Source organism: Myotis brandtii, unplaced genomic scaffold (assembly GCF_000412655.1).
Source record: "Myotis brandtii unplaced genomic scaffold, ASM41265v1 scaffold365, whole genome shotgun sequence".
Lineage (NCBI taxonomy): Eukaryota > Metazoa > Chordata > Mammalia > Chiroptera > Vespertilionidae > Myotis > Myotis brandtii.
The window spans coordinates 1,682,771-1,709,173 of NW_005364031.1; positions in this window are offsets into that span (position 1 = coordinate 1,682,771).

Genomic DNA, 26,403 nt, shown 5'->3' on the forward strand with positions numbered 1-26,403 from the left:
CAGGCCTGGGCAGGGGACCCCCATCTCCCCCCCGATCACTGGATCACTGGCTCTGCCCTCGCCCAGGCCTGACGCCTTGGCCAGAGGCGTCAACCCCCATCACCCTCCGATCGCCGGATCAGCCCCTTGCCCAGGCCTGACGCCTCCACCAGAGGTGTCAGGCCTGGGCAGGGGACCCCCATCTCCCCCCTATCACTGGCTTCTGGGGCTTCTGGGGCCAGCCTTTGGCCCGGGATGGCGGTTCGCACTGGCGGCTGCGCTTTCCCGCCCTGCCCGCATTATGCAAATTAGCCGCCATCTTTGTTGGTGGTTAATTTGCATATCGTGCTGATTAGCCAATGGGAGGAGTAGCAACGGTATGGTCAATTACCATCTTTGTCTATTATTAGATAGGATATATATATATATATTCTGCCTATATCACATACGCAAACCTCTTGAATTCTAGGTGGAATTTTGATAACCCCCATTTTAATAAAAATCTCGTTTATAATTTCCTATTAGGGGTTTTCCACCACTTCTGCCTATTCTCTTTCCAAGAAATTCTAAGAATTCTGGATTTCTCATTCCCATTTTAATAATGTTGCAATAAGTTATTTTTCAATTATATGTTTATATTGTTTGTGTTTTACATCTGTGATTAATCACAACCTGCTACAGGAGAAGGGTGGAAGAAAGCATTATGCTGATTTTAAGTTTTCAGAAAAGTTTAAATTTGACTACTTAAATTAGTCAAATGGTATGTTTTATTAAGTGATGACAAGTCAGAGTTAGTTACTTTCCTGTTGGGATTATTTTATTGTCCCTTGTTTGTCTCTGAAATTTCCACTAAGAGCTCTTACTTCTCTCTCACATAAAGAACACCTGGGGTTAATGGTGAGCTGTGGTTAGAATTCTATGAGGGAACCAGGTAGACCATGAAAGCCCAGGTTTATATTGTAGCCAATGTCAGGTGGGAAAGTGATGTTACCAGCTGTAGCAAGCTTTTTGTGACCTTGAAGGACTAGCTTATTGATGGTTGAGCTTGTTGCTTATCTGTTCCTACCTATTTATTTCTGAGTTTGGTTTTACAATATTACCCTATTTCTGTCATGCACCCAGTTTCCTTAGCCTACCTCTCCTGAGATTCTGATTCTATTTTCAAGCCAACCCTGACAACCTGATTCTAACTGCTTATCCATCAGCTCTGGTCTTCCAGGCCTTAGACTGGGCTCTGTCTTACTATCACCCTGTCATAGGAACCCAGTGCCCTAGAGCATTCCATGGACACTTGGTTTATAAATATGAAGATGCAGCTGCCACACCAGTCCCTGAGAAGACAACAGCTGGAGAGTAGAACTGTAGTCCCACTTACATTACCTCTCAAATTCTAATGGCTCCAACTCCCCACATCATTGGCTCCAGTATGTTCAGCCTTTTATGGTGTCCACTCTACCAAGCGTCTTCTTGCTATCCCAGACATGCTAACATATGCTCATGAATCCATCATTCTCTTTCACCACTGAGGCTGAGCCCTCCAATGTCATCAGTGACACAGAAGAGCCATTCCAAGAGCAAATCATGTCCTGTTGCTGCTGCTGATGACATCTCTTCTGTGTGAGCTGGAGTCCAGCTAATGACAGCAAAGCTGGAGCCACTTACTCTCCCTCTTGGCATTCCTCTTGCAGTGTTAGAAGGAAATGTCCCTCCTGTAGAACGCCCAACAGGTAAGAGCAAGAGAGAGTTCCTCTGCAAAGCTGCTTAAGTTCCAAAGTGTTACAACATTTACTACCATGGCTCTTCCACTTACATAATTCTCACATTCTCCCCAGGAGAAGACATGAGTTTTCAGGGTTGATGGATCTAGACAAGTTTGGATATTAGCCTTGTGAGGGTTTTTAGATGTGTCAGCTTGGCTAAGTTGAACTGCAGACCCCAGAACTCAGTTGCTAGCATGTTTCCAAAGTGAGAAAATAACTTCCAAGAGGATAGTACGTATATGTTTGTGCAGAAGAGACATAAACAGCTGCTTTGAAGAGACCAAGAAATAGGGGTGAATGGTTAGAAGGTGAAACGTGTTTTTCATTTGTCCAAATGGCACTGAAAGAAATGAATGTAGCCCTAGCTAGTTTTTCTAAGTGGATAGAGCATCAGCCCCTGGAATGATGGGTCCTGGGTTCAATTCTGGGCAAGAGCACATATCTCAGTTGTAGGCTCCATGCCCAGCCCTGGTCGGGGCACCTGTAGGAGGCAACCAATCAATGTGTCTCTCTCTCACTTTGATGTTTCTCTCTCCACCTCCTATCCACTCTTTCTAAAAATCAATGGGAAAATATCCTCAGGTGAGGATTAACAAAACAAGAAAATGAATGTAAATGGAGTTTGACACTTGAAAATAATTTCCATTGCCAAGCCAGTTGTGATTCAGTGGTTGAGCATCGACCTATGAATGAGTGGGTCATGGTTCCATTCCCAGTCAGGGTACATGCCCGGATTGCAGTGTGTGGCATGCAGGAGGTAGCCAAGCAATGATTCTCTCTCATCATTGATGTTCTCTCTCTCCCTTCCTCTCTGAAATCAATAAAAACATATATATATATTTTTAAAAAATCGCTTACTTTATCATTTTCTTGAATTCCATTGAATCCCAACCAGAATGATTTGTGAGTTATTACTATTAGCCCAAGTCAATGCCATCACGGTACATTGCAATTATTCACTTGTTTTTGTGTAATCCTGATTTCATCTAAATGAACCCCGTGCCCTATTCAATTAATATCCTCATTACCATCCTCAGAAGTGAAGAGTTAAACTCACTGGGGAGCAGTAATGCTAATATGTCCTGAGAGAGAGTCATTTGGCCCCAGCTGTCCATTTTATTCTAAGCACTAAATGCGTTAATATACATAGACTATCATTTACATAGCAAGTGGCTATGCAAGATGCATTATTTATTGTGTAACAACTACCGAGTACCCAGTGTACTATCAAATGCAAAGCTGTTTCTTAGTTGACCCATATGTAAATTTGCAGTAGAGAACTCACTACATTCATATATAAGTCACATTGAAGTTGTGTGCCGCTCTCTCTCTGAGAAGCTGCTGGTTAGGTTGCCTCTGCTCTGATTTAATTGCCGCTCTCCTGTATGGCAAAGCAGCCAGCTTTTGGAATGGAAGAATGGCAGGGACCCCAGCCAGGCAGCCTGTGAAAAGCCTCTGCTTTGATGCAGAGAGTAAGGTGAGCGAGAAAGACAAGCCCACATTTAATTAAAATGTTATGAGAGCTGGAAACCAGCACCTGAGACAAAGTCAAGGGGAGCCGGGTTTGTGCCTCCTGAAGTGTGGATGCTGCCAGGGATCACGAAGGTAATAAAATTCAAGCTGCTTCCCCCAGGCAGCGGGTGACCCCATCCTCTGCAGAGAGCCCTGTGTTTACATTCGGAGGGACCTGGGAGGAAGGCTTCCTGAATAAGAGATGGCCTCATTTTCAATTTATTCTTTAGTCTCTGGAATGTAATTTAATTCATCTCTGTGGTTTTCATGGGGCTTTGCAGACTATTCGTCTCTGGATTATCTTTGCAACCTCTAATAATATGGTTCATCAGGGAGGTTGGTGCCTCTGAACATAATAGTGTTAAGACTAGTTCCCTGGCGGGGCAGCTAGCAAGCTAATTACCCAACTTGTTGGGGAACCAGAGCTGTATGCAAATCGCTGGTATTGAAATGAATAATGGGGAGACTTTAGAGGCCCCAAACTTTAGATATCTTCCCCATGAGATTCTTAGTCAGCCCTTCGGGGCTCTACCAAATTGGATGGCCGCAAGATTTGCTTTGCTTGTGAGATTTTTGTTGTTGTTACTTCCCAATTTCAGCAGGACTGCAAATACTGCAAGAAAATCCTTTCGTATTATTGGTATTTTGGTCCTTCTATTTCCTATCTTACCTGGAAACAGGCAGTCCAGAGGAGTGAGAAAATGAAAAGAACAATGGAGAAGGTAATAGAATTGCACTGACCTCTCGAAGAGATTTGCTTTGAACTCCACATGAAGTAAGAGGCACCTACAAACTTCACCTAAGTCAGCCCAGGTGTGCCTGTCCCTCCGAATGTAATTTCAGGTCTCCTTCTTCTGGGGGCAAAGCTTTTTGGATATGAGATCTGTCGGAATGTCCCTAAGATTACAAAGTTTCATCTGCCTCTCTCATTTGATACCCGTGCACCTGCACTATAAATAGTTTCCCTCAGTAAATGACGCATTTGGACTTAAAGATGCCTATTGTAATCTAGCCCCTTACTACACAGAGCATGGTCTGGGGTCAGGCAATATCAACACCATCCAGGAGCTTCTTACATGCTCCCTCCCAGACCTATGGAGTCAGAATCTGAATTTCAAAAAGATCCTCAGTTGCTTCCCAAGCACAGTAGAGTTTAAAACTCTGATCGAGCCCACGGACCTCGAACCATTTACATTTTCCCTGCACCGGATCTTTTCTTTAAACGACTTAGGTGAGGCTTAGACAAGGGAGGGCTGCAGGGCTGATATGGATATGAAGTGCTTTCAAGCTATCCACGCTCCTATCTGGCTGCAGGTCTCTGTTACCCCATGGCACCGTGACACACAGCGCAAGAATGTGCTAAGTCAATCCCTCCATTTATTGTGCACTAAGAGACTGGAGTTGGGAGAGATTACCTTAGGTCACAGAGCTTGTTAGTGCTAATGCTGGATCTATAAGCCAGGTGGTCAGACTCCCAGTTCCATCCTCTTTTCAAACTGCCTGGTTCTGACACCCAGGATTTGCAATAAGCCTTTGAACAAAAAAACAAGCTGTGCCTGAGACTACGTTGTTATCCAGGCTTTGCCACTCCCTGGACATTGAAAGGCATTTAAACACCTGTCTTTGTTGAAGAGTAAATTAGTGCATTATGTGTTTATAGCTCTGGTAATTGCACCTTAGGCATATGATTGTATGCATATACGTGTTTTGTATAGAACAAATCTGAGGTTCAATGTACACTTTTAGTTTTGATTACGAATGTTGACTTAAAAGATAGCTACAATTAATGCTATGAAATCAATTCTAGGCCACTAGAGAGCTTACACCCCAGCTTTTTATTCTCTGGGCTTGAAAGATGAAAAGCTTTGGATGGTATTAAGAATAGAATGTCTGTGTCCCCACCCCCCCACCCCCCCATCCCAATTCTTATGTTGAAGTTCTAATAAATTACATGGAAATTTCAATACCAGACATTTCAACACCTAATTCACACAATGTATAGGTATTTGGAGATGAGCCCTTTGAGAGGTAATAAGGGTTAGATGACCATCATCAGGGTGGGACCCTCATGATAGGATTAGTGTCCTCGTAGAAATATTGGCAGCTTGTTGCCCTTTTCTCGCACAAACACAAAGAAGAGGTCCTGTGGGCACACAGCGAGATGCCAGTCACTTACTAACCCAGAGAAGAAGACTTAGAAAAGGATCTATCTTGCTGGCACCTCGACCTTGGGCTTCCCAGCTTCAAGGGAGAAATTTTGTTATTTGAGCCAATCAGTCTATGGTATTTTGTTATGGCAGCCTGAGCAGACCACTACAAGAAGGCATGTATTCCATACCAAGTTATAGGTGAAATCTGGACATTCTTGTGGAAAGTGAATAATAATGATAGCTCTCATTCATTGAGTGCTTACCATATGCTAGATACTGCCAAGCTCTATGCTAGACATTTAATATGCCTTACCTATTTTATCTTCATACCAGTGCTCTAAGGTAAATATTACCCAGGTTTTACAAACTATTTTCTGTAGAGAAGAAAGCCTGTCTCAGGCTTAGTATCTCCAAATTTTACAGTGTTTGGCATGAGATAGGCCCTCAAATGCTGTTCTTGTACTGGAAATTATGGGATTTACCCAAGGTCATCATTTGCAAAATTTCAGACCCAGGACTACTCCTTGAAGATCATTGTGAGAAATTGTCATAAATGGTCACAAATTCCTCCCACCACTTTCAGCATTCTTGTTAGAAAAGTGAGTTTTTAACTTCTGCCATCTTGAGGGAAAGCCTGTCTTGCCCCACTTTTGAATTCAGGCAGTCCTTGAGTTATTCTTTGACCAATAGAATGTAGCAGAAGTGGCAATGGGGAGATTTGAAACTAGACCTCAAGATGCAGGCTTGATCTTGAGACTGCCATGCACAGGAGCCTGAGCCAGTCTCCCTGAGGATTCGACACCTTTTGGGCAGCAGCATCAATCACTGGCCATGGAATGAAGTCACGTTCGACCATGCAGCCTGCCAAGCCGAGTGCTGCCCCATGAGTGAGCTTAGGTGAGAACAGCAGAGTTGCTCAAGTGAGCTCAGCCAACACTGATGACTCACATGATCATGAAATAATACATGATTATTGTGTAGGCCACTATTACTGTGGAATAGAAAACTGACATAGCCACAATCCTTCTACCACCTAGTTGTTAATGATGATGATGGTGATGAAGAGGATAATATTCATACTATGTGACATTGCTGAAAGATTATTATGTGCAAAACAGTACTCTGAGAACTTTATGTGCATTATGTTTTTTGATCAATTCAACCACCCTATGAGGTGTACTAAATTATCTTCACTTTATTGGTGAGAAAACTAAATCAGTAACTTCCCAGGGTCACACAGCCAATAAATCAGCACTCTCAACCACTAAAGTATAGAATTTAAAGAAAGAGCCATGCTGTAGTATATTATGTGGAAGGGGGTGGAGGGAGCTATAGAGATATATTTATGGAGCTGATGGATTAAAGGAGTGTAGTAAGCAAAATAATGGTCCCCCAAAGTTGTCCATGTTCTAAACCCCCAAACCTGGGACTATGTTACATGACAAAGGAGAATTAAAGTTGCAGATGGAATTATGGTTGCTGTATGAGTTTCCTGTGGCTGCTATAACAAGTTACTCTAAACTTGGTGGCTTAGAACAAAAGAAATTATCTCACAGATCTGAGGGCCAGAACTCTGAAAGCAAGATGCTGGAAGTCCTATGGGGCTCCTGAAGGGGAAAATCTGTTCCTTGCCTCTTCCAGCTTCAGGTGGCTGCGAGTATTCCTTGGCTTATGGGTGCATCACTGGCTCTCTGCCTCCTTGGTCTTGTTGCCTTCTCCTCTTCTGTAAATGTAACTTCCTTCTGCCTCTCTTATCTAAGGACAGTTGTGATGGCATTTGGAGACTACCCTGAAAATCCAGGATAATCTCTGAATTTCAAGATCTTTAATCACATATGCATAGTCTCTCTCTCTCTCTCTCTTTCTCTCTCTCTTTTTTTTTCCCATAGAGGTTAACAAAAAGGTTCAAAGGATTAAAACATAAATATTTTAGGGGGCTTTATTCTACCTACCACAGTTTCTGTGAGATGAATTGAGATGGGGTGATATGACCACAGGGTCCTTAAAAGTGAAAAGAGATAGATGGAATAGGTTAGAGGAGATGTAATTACAGAAAAAAAAAGGCACAGAGAGATGAAACATTACTGGTTTTGATACCTCCAGAAAGAATGCAGCCCTATCGACACACTGATTTTAGCCCAGTAAGACTTATGTTGGACTCTTAGCCTATTCAACCATAAGGTAGTCAATTTGTGCTATTTTAAGTCACTAAGTTTGTGTAATTTGTTAGAAGCCCAAATGCTCTATTTTAAATCTAACCTTTGTGGAATATTTGCTTGCCACCAGTTACTATGCTAATTTATTTATACCAGTACACTAGGGGCCCAGTGCATGAGTTCGTGCACTGTGAAAGGAACTGTAGGCTGCAAGGCTGAGGTGGGCACAGGGTGGGGTCTCAGCCCATCCTCTGTGCCCTTGACTGGCCCAACCCACCGTGGCCTCCTCTCTGCCCTGTCTGCCAGCTGCTCCACTCCCACCTCTGCCACCACCACGTGCTGAAGGCGCCAGCCCTGCTCGCACCCACTGATGGTGCAGAGCGATTGGGGCTGGCACCAGCAGCGGGTGCGAATGGGGCCAGTGCTGTCAGTGGGTGCAAGCAGTGGCTCCTTCCCCAACCACCCCACAGGAGCAGGGGGAGGTGCAGAAGTCCTCAGGGGTGATTGGGGCCAGCAGCTGCCACTCACACCCACTGCCAGAGCTGAGTGATCGGGATTGGCATTGAGTGATCAGGAACGGTGCCAGGTGCCAGCAGCAGATGGGAGTGGGGCCGGCACCAGCAGCGGGTGAGAGAAGTGGCTGCTGGCCCCAATCGCCCCTCAGGAACAGGGGGAGGTGGAGAAGCCCTGAGGGACAATCAGAGCCAGCAGCCACCGCTTGCACCCGCTGACAGCGCTGAGCGATCAGGGCCAGCACCAGGCACCAGCAGCAGGTGTGAGCACTGGGTGGGACCATGGTGTGCAGGAGCAAAGAATTTTCAGTAACCACCAGAGGCTCGCCCAATGACAACGACTGGGGCCCCGCCTTGGTCTGGTACCCCCGCTCACCTGCTCCACCATCTTGCCATGGCCGATGCCCAACATGTTCTGCATGCGCCCCCTGGTAGTCAGTGCACGTCATAGTGACCGGTTGTTTGGTTGTTCTGCCATTTTAGTGTATTTGCATATTAGCCTTTTATTATATAGGATACTATTTCATGTATTTTTCAGGGAAACAAACAATAATCGTTTTGAAGTATTGTCCCACTTAGTAGCTATGAATACTTACTTGCCTAAAGACACACAACTCTGTGGTAGTAGAGTAGGGATGGAACACATGCAGTCTGACCTCTGAGCCCTCATTGTTTACACCTCATTGGTCACCAGAGAGAGATGATTGGTAGATAGATAGATGATAGATAGATAGATAGATAGATAGATAGATAGATAGATAGGAGATAGATAGATCTTCAGGTGTGATTTAGAAGTGCTCACTGAGCATGTTCTTCTCAAGCAAGGATCAAGGGAAGCTTGAATGAAGACATCACTGTTCATGGGTGAGGTTCTATCATAGCTAGAAATTGGAGTTCTTGGTCTATATCAGTGATGGCGAACCTATGACACGCGTTTCAGAGGTGACACGCGGACTCATTTTTTTGGTTGATTTTTCTTTGTTAAATGGCATTTAAATATATAAAATAAATATCAAAAATATAAATCTTTGTTTTACTATGGTTGCAAATATCAAAAAATTTCTATATGTGACACGGCACCAGAGTTAAGTTAGGGTTTTTCAAAATGCTGACACGCCGAGCTCATCACTGGTCTATATTCTGTAAATTTCTTGTAGTCTTTGAATTAAAGGTGATCTAATTTTTTTCCCTATATTTTCTTATTTTTGCCAACAGCACTGAAGAAAAAAACAAAAACATTAAATAGAAGGAAGAAACAAAAAAGCTAGATATCGAGGAATATAAACTTAAATTTTTATTAATTTAAATTAACTTTGGCTCCTTTTGAGCATGTAGCACTGATTCTTTAGAGATAAATTCAGGCACCCAGAGTTTTCTTTATTCTGATCTCTGCTTTTTTATCAATGCACAGCTGATTCCATCAAATGCCAATACACCTACAGAAATATGCTCTAGGAGATTATTTAATTTTAAAGTGAAGTGCCACTTATTTGTCATTGTAGTGATGAATCTGCCTGCATTATTCTGCACCATGACTGAGTTTTGTATAATCACTTTTTATTGTGGGGCCGTGCTTGGACATTTGTTTCCTCTGATGTAAGCTTTTCAGACCCAGGCTCTGGGCCTTTTCAGACCCAGGCTCTGGGCCTCCTGGGCTCTCGGAGCTCTGGCTTCCACACCAGGAACCCCAGACGCCTGATGTCGGTTGGGCACTGACTCCAATTATTTTCTGTGCAAATTGCTTGATCCTTCAGCTTTGCTTCTCCCTTTCACAAACTGAGGATATAATCACCTCCTCTCTTATCTCACAAGGCTCCTGAGGGAGACATTAAAGAGCCTTGAATATGAAGAACACTATATACCTGTGAAGGAGTGTTATGTGCTTGTCATTTTCCATCCAGTTCCCAGACAATATCAGGTGCCATGTTCCCCAGGGAGGCTACTTAAGACGCCCAATCCTTGGCCAGGCCTGTGGTTTTCTTTGCTGCTTCTGAGATGCCCTGCAGCAGGCGGCAAGCAGCCACTCATTCCCTCTACGTAATTTCTTTTTCATGGCTGTTTGCAAGTGAGATCCTAGCAGAATTGCTGAGCCTCTGTATTAAACTTTTCCTTTCACTTGACCTACTTGAAAAGAACCTTCTGCATACATTTGTCCACAGGAGCACCCAGAGGAGCATGTGAACACGCACTTCTATGCGTTCGGCCTGCTTGGGGAAAAGAGCGGCAAGTCATTTTCAGTGCAGTCTGAGTTGAGATGGAGAACGGCTATTTCCAGGATTAAAGTAAACTGGTGTTATAATTACAGTACTTACGATGCACTCAAACCGAACATCATTTTTTATTTCCTGCTGTGGGCGGTTAAGGACATCATCAGACTTGACAGGTCCTCTCCTAATGCAATTGGCCTAATCAATTCACAGCAAAATGACAGCAAAGGACTTTGTGGACTCAGGCCTCTTCCTCTTTGTCCATATTCCAGGATGAGGATGAGAGAGTCTGAGTCTGAATGAGTGAGCGTGTATGTGTTGTCTTAGATTCTGAGACCCATTCCATGTTGGTTGGCTCAGATGACCTCTACATGGATCTTGTACCTTTGTTCTTGCCCTCATCTACCCTGCTCATTTTGACATGCTTATTATCATCTTCAGGAGAGAAGAGTACTCCAGGCATATTCCTTTAAGTTAATGAAAGGCTGAGATCATGCATGGACTCAGTAGGCCCTTGGGGTGAGAAAGGACTGACGTCGGTTTACAGAAGAGAATTGAGGGCCCAGAGCTAGTCCATAATATACTCCAAGTCACATATCCAACTTAAGATGATCTAGGATCAGAGCCCGGGTGTCCAGGGTTCTTTCCATTGCAGCACCCAGTAATAACTATTGCACCTCAGTCTCATGTGGGCATGAGCTGTAGATTTCGCCTTTAGGGATGTGAAGGCCAAGGCTTCCCTTCTCCCTCTGCCTCTGTGCAAATACATTTTAGGGCCATTTCTATATTTTCCCTTTGGCTGTAGGTGGTACTGGTATCTCCTGAGAAAAACAGGAGACGCTAGCCTGAGGTTTCTAAGCTAAATGTGATAGTAAGTTTGAATCATTCACTTTTCATTATAACCCACATTTCCCATTCTTGGGTAGCCTGGAGGTAGAATAGGGTCATAATAACAGTGATAAAACTGTGTCTATCTAACTCTGGCCTGGCCCATCTTTGGGAATTCCAGCCCCTTCAAATTCTTTCCCAAGTAGCTTCAAGGGTTCTCAGAGATAGTTTCCTAGGAACCCTGAGAACTAGTTTTTAGATTTCAAGGTTCTTGAGTCTCAATGATTATCATAATCTCCCAGGAGTTTATCTGAAAATCAGATTTTGAGGCACAAGTCCTAGAAATTTTGAATTACTAGGTTTGGGACTAGGCCCCAATATATGTATTCTTTGGATGATCACCCAAAGCTGTGAACCCCTGACATATTTCCACAGATCATTCTTTCAATAAATCTTTTCAGCCCCTTATACCTCAAGCACTGTTTTAGGTCCTGGAGATAAGCAGTGAAGAAAACAAAGTTCTGACCTCCTGGAGTTTTCACACCAACAGGAGGAAACAGACAATCCGCAAATAAACAAGCAAATGTATATGTAGTGGGTCGGCTGATGACAGATATGATGGAGAAAAGCTAGGTAATGTGAGGGTGGGAGCAGGACTGCTTTTTTATACAGGTTGCTCAAGGAAGTTCATTTCCATCATGTGACATCTGAGCAGAGACTGAGGAAAATAAGGGAACAAAGATGTGAATATTTTTTGAAAGGGTGTTCCAAACAGAGGGCACAGCCAGCCTCTGGAGTTGGGAGTGAGTATGCTGTGCTTTGGGATCAGAAAGGGGCCAATGTGCCGAGAGAGGAGGGAAGAGGGTAGCAGAGTCTGAGCAGAGCTTGGGTCTTAGCACATGGGACATGGTGAATGTGCAGACTTGGGCTTTATCCTGATTATAGCGGGTGGCTGTTAGAGGATTTTCATCCATGAAGGAACGAGGTATGAAACATGTTATATAGAAAATCATGTTAAGATGGCAGAGTTAGAAGCCAGAAGACCAGTGAGGAAGATAATGCAGTCAAGAGAAGACATGATGGTAGCAGTGGACATGAAGTGAAATTGGATGTATTTTGAGGATAAATATTTTTATCAACAAACATTTGCTAATGGATTGGATATGGGGTGTGACAAGGAAAAAAATTAAAGAGTGACTAAAATTTTTGGTGTGGACAATCTGAAAAACAGAGTTGCCATTTGGTGGAGGAAACAAGTATGGAAGGAGATTTGAAGGGAGGAATTAAAAATGTGAATTTCGACGTGGGAAGTTTGAAATACCTATTAAATATACAGATGGAACCAACAAACAACTGTTTGGATATGCAAATTAAGAAAGCAAGAGAGAAGTCTAGGCTGGATGTATACATTTGGAAGTCACTGAGATATGGCATGCTTGAGGTCATAAACCAAATGTTATCACCTGTTGAAGGAATACAGTACAGATAGTAGGAGAAGAGCTGTGAAGACTAAAGCCCTCTTGACTTCAATGTTTAGAGGTGGAAGAGGAAAAGGACCAGTGGAGAAGATGGAGAAGGGCTGGCCATACAGGATCCACCATTTCTTTCTCTCCAGCTCTGTCTCACTGAACAATGTGTCCTGTCACTAATAATTCCCCAAACTGACTCGTTGGCACAACCTCATAGGCGTCAGTGTTGATGCAGGAAGGACTGGGCACGCCCAAGGCTGATGCGCTGCCACTATTTTTACCAGCTCTGTGCTGGCACCAAGCTATCTGTGCTTCAGCTCCTTAAAGCCCAGCAGGCATGAGAGGAAACTCTCTTTTGGTTTTAATGCCATTTATTGGAGAATTTTTAAGAAAGGAATTGGGTAGGTATCTGGAGGCCAGTCAGATTAAATGGGATATCTTTGTCCATTGTCCTTGAACTGAGTGCATATCTTTTAGGTGTATTTCCATTTTTTAATGTTTTCTTTCTTATTATTATTTTTGTTATTGATTAAGGTATTACATATGTGTCCATATCCCCTCATGCCCCCCCCCACTCCCGTACATGCTCTCACCCCCCTGCTGTCTCTGTCCATTGGTTATGCTTATATACATGCATACAAGTCTTTTGGTTGATCTCTCCCCCTACCCCCACCCTCCATTTTAAATACTGTGGTAAACATGGCTTAGATTTAAGCAGAAATACCAGCCACATTGGAAAAATATGAAATTCTGAAGCATTTTTTTTTTTTTATCACTGGGAAGCAGCTCTTGCAATCATGGTAAATTCTGAACATAAAGCTGTAAAAACTACAGAAGTTTGGTTTCAGATACCACCCTAGCAAGAACTAGGAAGCTCCTAGAGGGAGACAGTACAGCGTTCATATCCTTTCCAGCTACTCTCTACAAGTGGATGGAAAGCCGCTTTTAGGCACCTTTTGAGGTGTTGGAGAGATGGAAGCAATTTAATTTAACAAGAGCCTGTTGCATTAGCATAACTTATTATTGAAATACATGCTATTGCAATGTGCAGTGCACACACATATATCTTCTTAAAGGGGAACTGCTTCTCTCATTTTCCTCATTCTGGATGTCATAATCATGATTTTGATAGTCCAATAGGGTCCATCAAGGCATGGAATCTCTAACCAAATCTAGAAAGGTTCTTTCACCGAAAACTTCTAAAGAGGACTGAGGCATGATGAGGCCTCCTGTCATGCTATCAAGGACTCTGATTAACACCGTTTCTGGTTTTGGTGTCCTTCTTAATCACTGATAAGTCAAAAGCTTTCTTGTTAACCCCAGGAGGGATATAGTGTTGCCATTCTCTATCTACTTAACTTGAATACTCTTAGTTTGAGGTCTCTCTGGTGACCATGTTCCCTCAGAGGTATCAGATAACTTTTGGGTTCTCTAAAAACTTCTAAGAAAGGAGGAATTTCAGTCATTCTGATTAGAAAACCCGTTTTCAACTTGCAACAAGAATTAAACACAGACTTTTCAGGCTATTTCATGGGTCAGAGTATTCAGTATCTCTGTGGCAATAGTAGCTCTTGATATGTCTGTCTAATCACTCCATTTCTAATATCACAATGGCTCCATTATGACCACTGCTAGCCAGAAATGGCAGATGGGTTGAAAGAAATTGGCAGAATAGCCATTCAAGTAGCATGTGTATGTTCTGCATGGGAATGGACAAACATTCATTTTCCACTTCCCTTTTGTATTTCTTACCTTGATGAATAGCAGCACAATAGTCCATCTAGTCATTGCGGCCAGACTTCTATGCCTCTCTCCTGACTCCATTTTCCACACGACACTAGGTTCAAATAGTCTAAAATCTCTTCAGTTCACCCTTGTCTATCTCTAGCCCTACAGGCTTTCTTATTTCCTCCCTGAACATTGCACGTCTATCTCTAGCCAAAAGTGCCCTACAGGCTTTCTTATTTCCTCCCTGAACATTGCAGCAGGTTTGCATTGGTTCTCCTTAATTCCAGTCTCACCCTTTGAAATCCATTCTAAGTGTTCTTACAAGAGGACTCTTTTCAAAAACAAGTTTTTCTTAGGTTCCCGCAACATACAGCCGTGTGTATCTAAGCGTGGGCTTTGGACCTCCTACATCAGAATCACTGCTTTAACATTTACATTTTTAGGTGTACATTCTGGAATTGGAATCTGCATTTTTAACAAGCTTCCCAGGTAATTCATATATACTCAAAACTTTAAAAAAATACTGACATATAAAGTCCCCAATGTTTATAAAATCATGTAAGACACTGCTTATGTCTGCAGCATTACCATGTGATGTCACCTGTGTTACCCTCTACTCATAAGGAACCATACCTAGTTCTGGAATCAAGGCCATTGGCAAGGATGAAGTTTTCATTTAAGTCTAGTGAGGATCTGGCATTTCTGAGTCACTCAGTAGTTTATCAACTGATTAGAACTGGTTCTTAGTAGTTTATCAACTGGTTGGAACTGAAAATACATCACTCAGTTTTATTATATTCAAGGCAAATGTAGAAGTAACTGTATACTTTTCCTTTTGCACAGAATTAAATAATAGAACTCAAAATCCCTTCCCTCCAAAACTGCACTGTCTAGTAGCTATTAACCACATGTGTACTTGAATTGGGGCTGCTCTAAACTATGTGCTTTATATATGTTAGAATTTTAAAAGCATAATATGAAAAAAGGATGTAGAGCATCTCATTAAATTTATTTACAATATTAACCAAGTCCAAATGAGACTATTTTGGATATATTGAGTTGAATAAAACATGTTATTAAAATTGTTTTTATCTATGGCTTTTTACTTTGTTAATGTAACTACAAAAATTGTAAAGTTATATTCCTGGCTTGCATCATATTTCTATCTGACAGCACTGCTCTGGTATACACTGAAGTTGAACATTGGCATACCCTATTCCCAGCAATTCGACTCCTAGGTATGCATGCTTTAGGGCCTACATATGGTCTACCAAGGCTTATCTTAAAATGTTTTTAGGAGCACTGTGCTTAGTAGTAAAATAGCAGAGCTGTGGTTTCTTGGTGTATCTATCACCAACAACTCTCAAAGTCATACAATATATTTTTGTCGAATGAATTAATGAATTATAGCTGTAGGCAACCTATCTCTGTGGACTGGGGGAGACAGACCTTAGAATAGAGGAATTTTTGTGTTGTGGGAAAATACTCCAGTACGTATCTAGTGAGGATCTGGCATTTCTGAGTCACTCAGTAGTTTATCAACTGATTAGAACTGGTTCTTAGTAGTTTATCAACTGGTTGGAACTGGAAATACAACACTCAGTTTTATTATATTCTAGGCAAATGTTGCAGTAACTGTATAATTTTCCTTTTGCACAGCATTAAATAAAAATCCCTTCCCTCCAAAACTGCACTGTCTAGTAGACACTAACCACATGTGTACTTGAAATGGGGCTTCTCTAAACTATGTGCTTTACATATGTTAGAATTTTAAAAGCATAATATGAAAAAAAGGATGTAGAGCATCTGATTAAATTTATTTACAATATTAAGTGAGTCCAAATGAGACTATTTTGGATATATTGAGTTGAATAAAACATGTTATTAAAATTGTTTTTATCTGTGGCTTTTTACTTTGTTAATGTAACTACAAAAATTGTAAAGTTATATTCCTGGCTTGCATCATATTTCTATCTGACAGCACTGCTCTGGTATACACTGAAGTTGAACATTGGCATACCCTATTCCCAGCAATTCGACTCCTAGGTATGCATGCTTTAGGGCCTACATATGGTCTACCAAGGCTTATCTTAAAATGTTTTTAGGAGCACTGTGCTTAGTAGTAAAATAGCAGAGCTGTGGTTTCTTGGTGTATCTATCACCAACAACTCTCAAAGTCATACAATATATTTTTGTCGAATGAATGAATGAATCATAGCTGTAGGCAACCTATCTCTGTGGACTGGGGGAGACAGACCTTAGAATAGAGGAATTTTTGTGTTGTGGGAAAATACTCCAGTAGGTATCTCTTCCAGAGGTAGGGAATACATACTTACTGAAAACGTTAATGAATTACCTTCCTTTCATTGTAGACAACACATTAAACAGACTCCCTACTCCAAATGTCCCTTTCCTTTTTTGTTCCAAATCATTTCTTACTATAAACAATATCCTTCCACTTTGTCCAGTGTCTCCTCATGGTAAAGTCCTAGGATTGAAATAAAGAGAATGCAGTTTATATTTTGGTACCTAATAACAATCAGAGGCACCTTTAAGTTTACAGCAGCTTCTGTAAGGCACACAGGTACTGACACTCACCTCACTCCAGGGAAGCCCCAGTCACTGGGCAGTGTGTGGCATAGCAGCTCAGCAGTTCACAAGCCCTGACCACCTCCCCAACATTCATATCCTGTGGTGGACGGGTGAGAAGAACAGCCAGAAAATGCACAGTAGTTATGTTTGAGAAAGCCCCAAGTATCCGAGCTGCCAATAAAATAATAACACCTATTTATGAAGAAACTTTGCAAAATCTAGATGTAAGAATGAAAATTACTTATGATAACTTATCACAAAGTTGTATTAAACCTGCTCAAACTGAGATGAAAGAATGGGCTGGCCAGAGCAGATCCCCCCCTCCCTTCTACGATCCCCTTTACCCCTGCCCACCGCCAGACAGTCTCCCAGGCTCCCATTCCCCCCACTGAGTTCCTCTTTGCAGTCCAAGGGACAAACTAAGCCCATATGCCTACACACTTGCTTCCCAGTAGGAGCTTCCTTTTCAACTATAGAGGAAATATATTGCTTCATTTTGGCACCTTCCTTCTTCTGGGAAACTCCTTCAAACCTTGTGATATCAGCTGGAGCTGTCATTCCCCTGGATACAGGGATAGATGTGTGACTCAGGTGGTGACTGTGTCGGTAATGAACTTGAAGCCCAAGCTGGACCAAGTAGAATTTTCCTTGAAATGTCCTTTTCAGAGCACAATAGACAGGAGGGAGAGAATGAAGATAAGATGCACCCTGGGTTCCAGCTACCCCCTAGCACATTAGATTTCTGTTAACTCCCTAAAATCAGCAAACCATGCCCACCTTAGGGTCTTTGCACCAACCATCCCCTCTATGTCTCTCCTTAAGCAACTGGTCCTTGCATGGCTGGCTCTGTTTTTTTTCTTTTTCAGAACTAGGATCATTTTCATAAAGACCACCCAATTTAAAAGAGTCACCCCATCACTATGTATCACATCACAGATGATGTATTGTATAATTGTATGTCTGAATCCTATATAATTTTTTAACCAATGTCACTTCAATAAATTCAATTAAAAATAGAAAAAAGGATTAATTGCATAACAATTATCAAATCTGATAGTATTTATTTATGTATTGGTTAGTTTGTATTATTATGTCATTTTTCCCACTTGGCCGGGAGCTTCATTAAGGTAGTTCTTGGTACAGGATAAGCATTCAATGGGTACTTATTCAACACAAAAGCAACAATAGCCCTAACTGGTTTGGCTTAGTGGATAGAGCATCAGCCTGCGGACTAAAGGGTCCCAGGTTCGATTCTGGTCAAGGGCATGTACCTTGGTTGCAGGCATATCCCCAGTAGGGGGTGTGCAGGAGGCAGCTGATCGATGTTTCTCTCTCATTGATGTTTCTAACTCTCTATCCCTCTCCCTTTCTCTCTGTAAAAAACCAATAAAATATATATTTTAAAAAGCAACAATAATAATACCACCCAATATTTACTTTGGTTTATTATGTAACAGACACTGTTCTTGGCATTTTATGGATTAATGAAGGAAATTTTTGCAATGGCCCTATATGAGATTAATACTTGTATTATCCCCATTTTACAGATGATAAATCTACACTACAGAGAGCCTAACTGGCATGGCTCAGTGGTTGAGCATTGACTTATGAACCAGGAGGTCATGGTTTGACTCCCATTCAGGGCACATGCCCAGGTTGCCAGCTTGATCCCCAGTGTGGGGAATGCAGGAAGCAGCCGATCAATGATTCTCATCATTGATGTTTCTATCTCTCTCTCCCTCTCCCTTCCTCTCTGAAATCAATAAAAATATATTTTTTTAAAAAGTTACACTACAGAGAGTTGAAAGCCTCACAGGACAATCTTTGAACAAAATAAGCGCTTTTGAATATTTTTAATACTTCATGTGTTGATCAGTAGAGAGGAACATATGTGAATAAATAGGAGGAAGAAAAGTGAGGAATAGCCAGGGCATGCCTGCTGATCTGAATATTCCAAACACAAGGATGAGCTCTAATGAAATACAAAGAAGGATAGAAAGATAAAGAAAGATGGAAACAGAGAGTATATTAGGCTGCCATCATAAACTACTACAGTCTGGGTGGCTTAAACAGCAGACATTTATTTTCTCACAGTTCTGGAATCTAGAAATTTAAGATCAGGGTGCTGGTAAGTTTGGAATCTCCTGAAGTCTCTCTCCTTGGCTTGCAGATGGACTTTCTGGCTGTGTCCTCACATGGTTGTTTGTCAGCCTATACGGTCTGTGTCCTAATCTCCTCATCTTATAGGACACCAATTATATTGGATTAGGGCCCACCCAGATTACCCCATTTTACCTTAATTATTTCTTTAAGGGTCCTATCTCCAAATATAGTCACATTCTGAGTTACTGAGGGTTAGACTTCTATATACATAAAAGCCTAAGCAACCTTTCGACCATTCGATTGGTCAGCCAATTGCCCTGACACACACTGACCACCAGGGGTATACGCTCAACCCAGGAGCTGCCCCCTGGTGGTCAGTGCACTCCCACAGCAGGAGTGTTGCTCAGCTGACCGATGGACACCAGATGCAGGGCTCACAGCTGGCCACCACAGCCTGGAGACCACAGCGGAGTGGCGTGGCAGTGAGCCTACTGCGCAGCAGCAGTGTCAGGTGCAGTGGCAGGTGCGGTGAGGCCAAGATGAGCAGGAGCAGCAGGCAGGAGCAGCAGGAGGCATTGGACTGCCAGTTTCAGCCCGATCCCCGCAGGCCATGCCAAGGGATCCCACTGGTGCACAAATCCATGCACTGGGCCTCTAGTCTACATATAAAATTGGAGGGTCACAATTTATAATAGAGTAAATTAGTAATATGTTAAAATTAGTAAAAATATAAGAAATCAAGGACAGAAAGAAAGCTGGAGTGTAAAGCATAAGGTATAAAAGAAATTCTTGCATAATTAGAATACATTAAAGTAGGAAACAGGTTAAAAAAGGAAGCCAGTAAAAAAATACAATAAAATACATTAATGTGCTCAGTACATAAACTTTTTTAAAAAGTTGAATGGTTGTACAAAGGTATAAAATAGAATACATAAAATATTAACACAGGAAAAAAGGAGCAGATGAGGAACAAAGACATAAAAGTGGATAAAGAGAAGGAAAGGGATGAGAAAGAAAAAAATAAGAATCCAGACCTACAACATACTAGATTGTGCCGGATTTTGTTTTTGTTGTGTGTTGGAAGATGACCTGTCATTTTGTGAGGTTGAAAAGTGCAGCAGCATCTGAATCCTATGACTGAAGATTTGACTGATGTGAAATATTATAAGAAGGCAATGCTGATATTGGAAATATGGAGATAGAGTCAGGAATACTTTTCTATGTGACAGTACTGATCTGTGTCATAAGAGAAAGTATATCAGCAGCATTTTATAAAGCTTCAGGGGGCTTTAAAAAGCAAAGAAATTGAGATTGGGTTAGCTGGAATCCGACAGCAGGTTTAGCAGGAGATACTGTTCTGCTACAACTCTCACCAAGGGAGTTCAATTTCAACAGTGATAATCTTTCCACAGTGGCATAAGTTTAAATTTTGCGCCCCTAAGGAAAAATTTCCGAGGTAATTCCCGTTAAACTTGTCTCCCAGAAATCCTGAAGTTGGTGCACTATCCGGGTACCCCGTGTGCCTCTCCAAGGGTGGTTGTGGCTCTGTCTCCACTCATTGAAGGCTTATCGTTTGACATTTCAAATGCCAAATTCTCTCTTCCAACATGATTAGATAAAGTTTCTACTGTGCTATAAAACTTCTGGTATGAACTTTTAAGGAAAAAGTATTCTTTATTTATTATTATTTTAATGTAATTTGCCTTCCTTAGTCTCTGGTTTCTTATATTGCAAATTAATATAATGCTTTCATATATAACTCCAGGTTTTATTTATTTTAGCTATATTGAAATACATCCATCTAACCATTTTTATGTTATGTTTTTCCCATAACTATAAGTATTCTTTCTTTTCTGGTTAAACATAAAAAATGGTGCAAAACTAAATAATCCTTGAATAAAAGAATAAGAATTTACTATATAATCTTTTCATTTATTTAAAAGGGAGACTAGATTTGTTGTAGTTCCCATTTAGGCTGGAATTTGGAATGTCATGTATTCATTGCATGTACCAGTTTCTTTAATTTAGAGACCCTGGATCAGCATTGGGATCACTTGTAGTGCTCCGAAAGATGGAGATTTCAGGGACCCACCCCATATCCACGGAACCAACATCTCAGGGGTGGATCCTGTGAAACTACATCAAAACAAGCTTCCCAGGTGATCCTCATGCTTATTAAATTTTGAGAATGACTGGCATACATTTTAAATACAAGAACTAAAATTGAGTCCAAATAAATTACCTTTCTCAAATATCAAATAGAAACTTCATATGTGTAGCAAATTATTTTGGTCTCCTTAAAATTTCCTTGAAATGATTTTCAACTTTACATTTATCTGTTTTTCTCATGAACATGTCAAAAGCTTAATTTTCCTTTTTTGCTTTAGAGACTTTACTATGACACGGCGGTGATGTCAATTTAATGAACCCAAGTACACGACACATACATGCAGAAGTAGAACAAGCACTTCACTCACATCTGACCATGGTCTTGACCGAAGCAGAGGTTGGTTTGCGCGGTGCACCTTAGTGTATTAGATGGAGACGAAAACCTGCTCTATTACACATGGCCTCCAAAGTCCATATAGATTCCTTCTCCTTTCAAAACTTGATGATGTTGGGGAAGTATAATTAAAAACAAAATCTTCTCCTAATCCAGAAATCTTATCCACAAACATAGTAGAGAAAAATTTTATTCACCTTTATTACTTATTTTTAATTTACTTTTACTTTGAATAAGCATTAAACCAGAATGTAATGCCAATCACAGGAAATCACTAAGAGATTGCAAAGACAGAGAAATCCCACACTCTTTACAGTCAGGCAGACACACCCCATTCTATATGTTTTCAAGATAAATACTAGTGACTAGTCCTCAAGTAGGAAGACTTGACAGCATCATTCTTTGGTCACACATAGTTCATCCTAAATTAAACTGGTATTGGAATGACTGTCTGTGTTAGCTAATTGGCTTTACCCGGAGGAAGAAACAAACTTCATGTCTTTATGTCAGGCAACTTGAAGCAAGGTGCCCACTGAAGTCAGGCTCTTACCCTCCTACAGAGGCTGGGGGGGGGGGGGGCGCGCTTTATCCCTCATGTTTGATGTTCACATTTCTTAGAGATGGTTCATGAGTCCCAGGGAAAAGCATTCCTGGATCTTAAAGATGACAAAAGGCCTACCTAGTTTTCAATATATATATTTCCAAGTAAGGAGAAAGTACTTACAACCTTAAGTTTTCTAAAGTAAATGCTCTAAGGAAAAGGAGGGACAGCAATCTCTTTGTCCATTTTTTAACAGGAAGAATTATGATTTTTAATTGTATTTATTCTTACAACTACCGCTGGTAAGTGTGAATTCTTAATGAGGAATGATGAAACTGATGCACTATTAGTAAAGTTTTTTTGGGTTGCCTTTGCACATGTATCAATAGCTTTAATATATACACATTTTCTCCAATATTTCCCCTAGGACCAAAGATCTATGTTTCCAGGATAAATTGGGTAAGATTATCAACAGTCATCAGTTTGTAGTGATAAACTTAGCATGCAAGAAAACAATTAAATTTGTAAACTTGTGCCTGGCCGTTGTTGTTCAGTGGCTGAGCGCTGACTCATGAACCAGGAGGTCATGGTTCCATTCTCCGTCAGGCACATGCCCAGGTTTGGGGCTCTATCCCCAGTGGGGGGTATGCAGGAGGAGGCTGATCTATGATTCTCTCTCTCTTCATTAATGCTTCTATCTCTCTATCTCCATCTCCGTTGCTCTTTCTGAAATCAATAAAAATATTTTTTTAAAAATTTGTAAACTTGCTTCCTAATTCTGTCATATTACCATAGAAATAAAAATACATATTACTGATGTTCAATTAGTTGTTGACTTTCAGTCACCAGTTTCGAACTTTAAACGGAACCAAGGAACTTTCATTTAAGAAATGCGTGCTCAGTACTGACAGACACAAATCTTTGCTAGAAGATTATGTTCAGAAAGTGGCACTCACACTTGCATTTTACTCAAAGGGTGTCTGCATGGACATACCCAGGGCCATCTGGACTCCCTGTCTTGGTTATGCTTGGATTGTTTTCCTTCTAAGGAAGAGTTACTGATACAAGTGTTATTCCCGGTACATTCTTTTGACTTGCTGCATAAATAGGCATCCCATCACTTTCTTGCTCCACTCCAATTTCTATCTTCTTAAAAAAAATGAACAATGTGAACTGGTTGGGGCCAGAGGGGAATGTTCCTGATTTAGCAAGTGGCAGTGGGATAAGAAGGGGCCCCATTTGAATCAAGATGTTTACTCTTAAAGGGCTGGTTCCCAAGGAGTTGGAGAGATAGTTCTTGGGCTTCAGTCAAAGAAAAGAATAACACAGCTGCCCTCAGCAAGGGGGAATTCCAGCATAATGGATTGGCAATGGAAACAGTTTAAACCAATATAAATATAATAGCCACCCACTGAGAGGCAATTTACACGCACCAGGCCAGCATTGCAGTTGTGTGCTTGGCCAGTGTAATACACACAGGAGTATTTTATGAGGTTGGACACAAAGCAAATGGGGTGGGTGGGGGAGAGAATGGAGAGTGAGGGGAGAGGGGTAGTCCAAATGGCACACTAAACACAAACTCCTGCTTCAGGGACACTTCTTTTTGCCTCACATAAGGAATGACAACTGTCCCGGCTCCTTCTTTGAGAAGTAATTTTTTTTGCGTGCCAAGCTGGCCTTGATTTCAGATCTGGTGTGCCCCTGCATGCTACACTGCTTGTGGATCTGTTACTTCCCTGCCGGCTTCAATGAAAATCCAGGGTTACATTAGAGCGCTTGTCAAGAAGAGTGACAGGACCTGCACTCTGGAGCCCAGCTCTCTGGGTACCAGTCCAAGCATTTCGTATGGTGGTTGTGCGATCCCGGGCAAGTGTCTTAACTTCTCTGAGCTTTACTTTGATAGTCCATAAAATGGGGATAACAATAATACTTTCCTCATACACTTCTGATTAGCATTAAATGAGATATCCACGTAAAAGCACTTTCTTCATTCCAAGCCCAGGATGAGTGCTCCTTAACTGCTAGCCCTCACCAGCAAAGGCCTCTATGGCCTCCTTCTACTCATGTTTGTGCTTCTTATAATGTTTTGTAATTTCAATGCAGTCAAGTTTTACCACCTAAGGAAACTTTGCTTTGAGAAGTCTACTTGGTAATTATATTTTCTGGCTTGATTATTCTGGAAAGAAAATACATCTTTATATTTTATAGCCTAAGCCAATCAAACACTGATTCAAAAAAGCTCCCCCTTTCCCATCATACATTCCATCAAGTTTACAGACAGGAAGAGGCCCCTGGGTTTGTTTACACCTATCTTTACATTCCAAGAGCTGTGCTTGTGAGTGAGGGTGCAAATTTCTAAAAGTTAGAAAATGTTCACCTGGGCCATTCTGTGCATGACACTACATGAGCTGGGAGCTGGGAAATAAATATATCTCATTAAATCTAAGAATTACTTTATCTAATCTACGGCTCAGTCAGTGAATAAAGAGAAATGAGTATAAAGTGTTGTTATAGCTGTCACCAGTGTCACAGTAGAAAGGAAAAGATGAGAAGGTGGACATTGGACACCTGATCTCACACATCTAAGGGACACATGAACATGATTTATGTTCTGCTTCCCAGACTGAAACGAGACAGCGATGTATGACTGTCTGTAGCGTAGAACATGCTATAAAACTGAAAAGGGCATACATTTTTTAAAAAAGATGTAGGCTCCCATACATTTCAGTAGTTCATTTTTTAAGTTTCTAAAAAAGGAAAATTTCATTCCATTATCATTAAAAATGAGATAAGTTAAAAATGAACTTTTAAAAACATTATTTTTATATTTGAAAGAAAATATTACATGAAATCCCTACAGCATATACTTCTATTATCTCCTTAATACAGATTTTAATTTTTGTAAACAAAGTAAGGCAAGGTTGGATATATTGCAGGATAGTCTCTCTTTTCTTTTAAAGTTTATTTATTTATTTATTTATTTATTTTCTTTCTTTATTGATTGAAGTATTACATATGTGTCTTTATCCTCCCATTGCCCCCCCCACTCCCCAACTCATGCCCTCAGCCCCCTTGTGTCTGTGTCCATTGGTTATGCTTACATGCATGCATACAAGTCCTTTGGTTGATCTCTCCCCCTTCCTCTCACCCTCCCTGCCTTCCCTCTGAGGTTTGATGGTCTGATCAATGCTTCTCTGTCTCTGGATCTGTTTTCGTTCATCAGTTTATGTTGTTCATTATAATCCACAAATGAGTGAGATCATGTGATATTTATCTTTCTCTGACTGACTTATTTTGCTGAAATGAGGATAGTCTCTTTAAAAAGCAATTTAGGGTGTGATGTTACCCTTTTAGTAACTAGGGCATATATAATGCTATTCATTTACCGCTTACTCAAACATTTTTGTAGAGTCTAATGAGTACCTCAGAAATCAGATCATCTTCAACATCTTTCTGGAGAGAGTGACTGGTTAATTTTAAATAAACTTCCGCCATGTCATTTATTCTGTGTTGCATGGACGTGGTATACAACCAGGAAGGAAGAAAGGGGTACTTTCTTTAAATACCACCTTTACTGATCTGAATTCATTTTCAGTTAATGATAATTTGCTACAAATGAACATTTTTCATTCTGTGAGTGGTAATAACTGTCTGTTATTAATGAACAGCCCTCATCCATCTGTACATAATGCACCTCATATTTTTGGAGATGAGAACATGAAAAAATGTTCCAACTCCACACACTATTCATGCAGCTATTTAAAAATGATAAAATCCAAAGACCTATCATATATATATATATATATATAGTGTGTGTATTCATATTCATTTCAGGGCTGTTTATATAAAGTGTTTTGTTATAAAACTCGATGAAGCAATTGGAAGCATCAGGCAAACAATTTACCCTTTTCTTGCAAAGAATCTCAGAAGCACAGTGACGTTCTTAGTTTAGAAGTCACAGTGTGATTCCCCACAGGGCCACATCCATATCTGTGGGAGAGACCCTGGACTAAATTTTTATTTCAGCACTATGATCAGAGAAAGGATTCCTCTCTGAAAATATGTGTGTGTGTGTGTGTGTGTGTGTGTGTCTGTAGGTGGGGCAGAATAAAAACCCCAGAAAATTAGAGTTCTTTGTCTTTATAAAGAAAATGAGCTGGTGAAGGTAAAAACCTCTTCATAAAGGTGCTTTCACATTTTTACTTTTCTTCGGCTTTATAATCTGAAAACAATTCTTTATTATCTTTAATCCAGTCAAATTATGTGAAAATGTTTATAGGATATAAACAGTAACGTACTTTCAAGTGATTCAGGTGGGAAGATTATAACCTTTCTAAACATTTGTATTATTTTAGGATCCTGA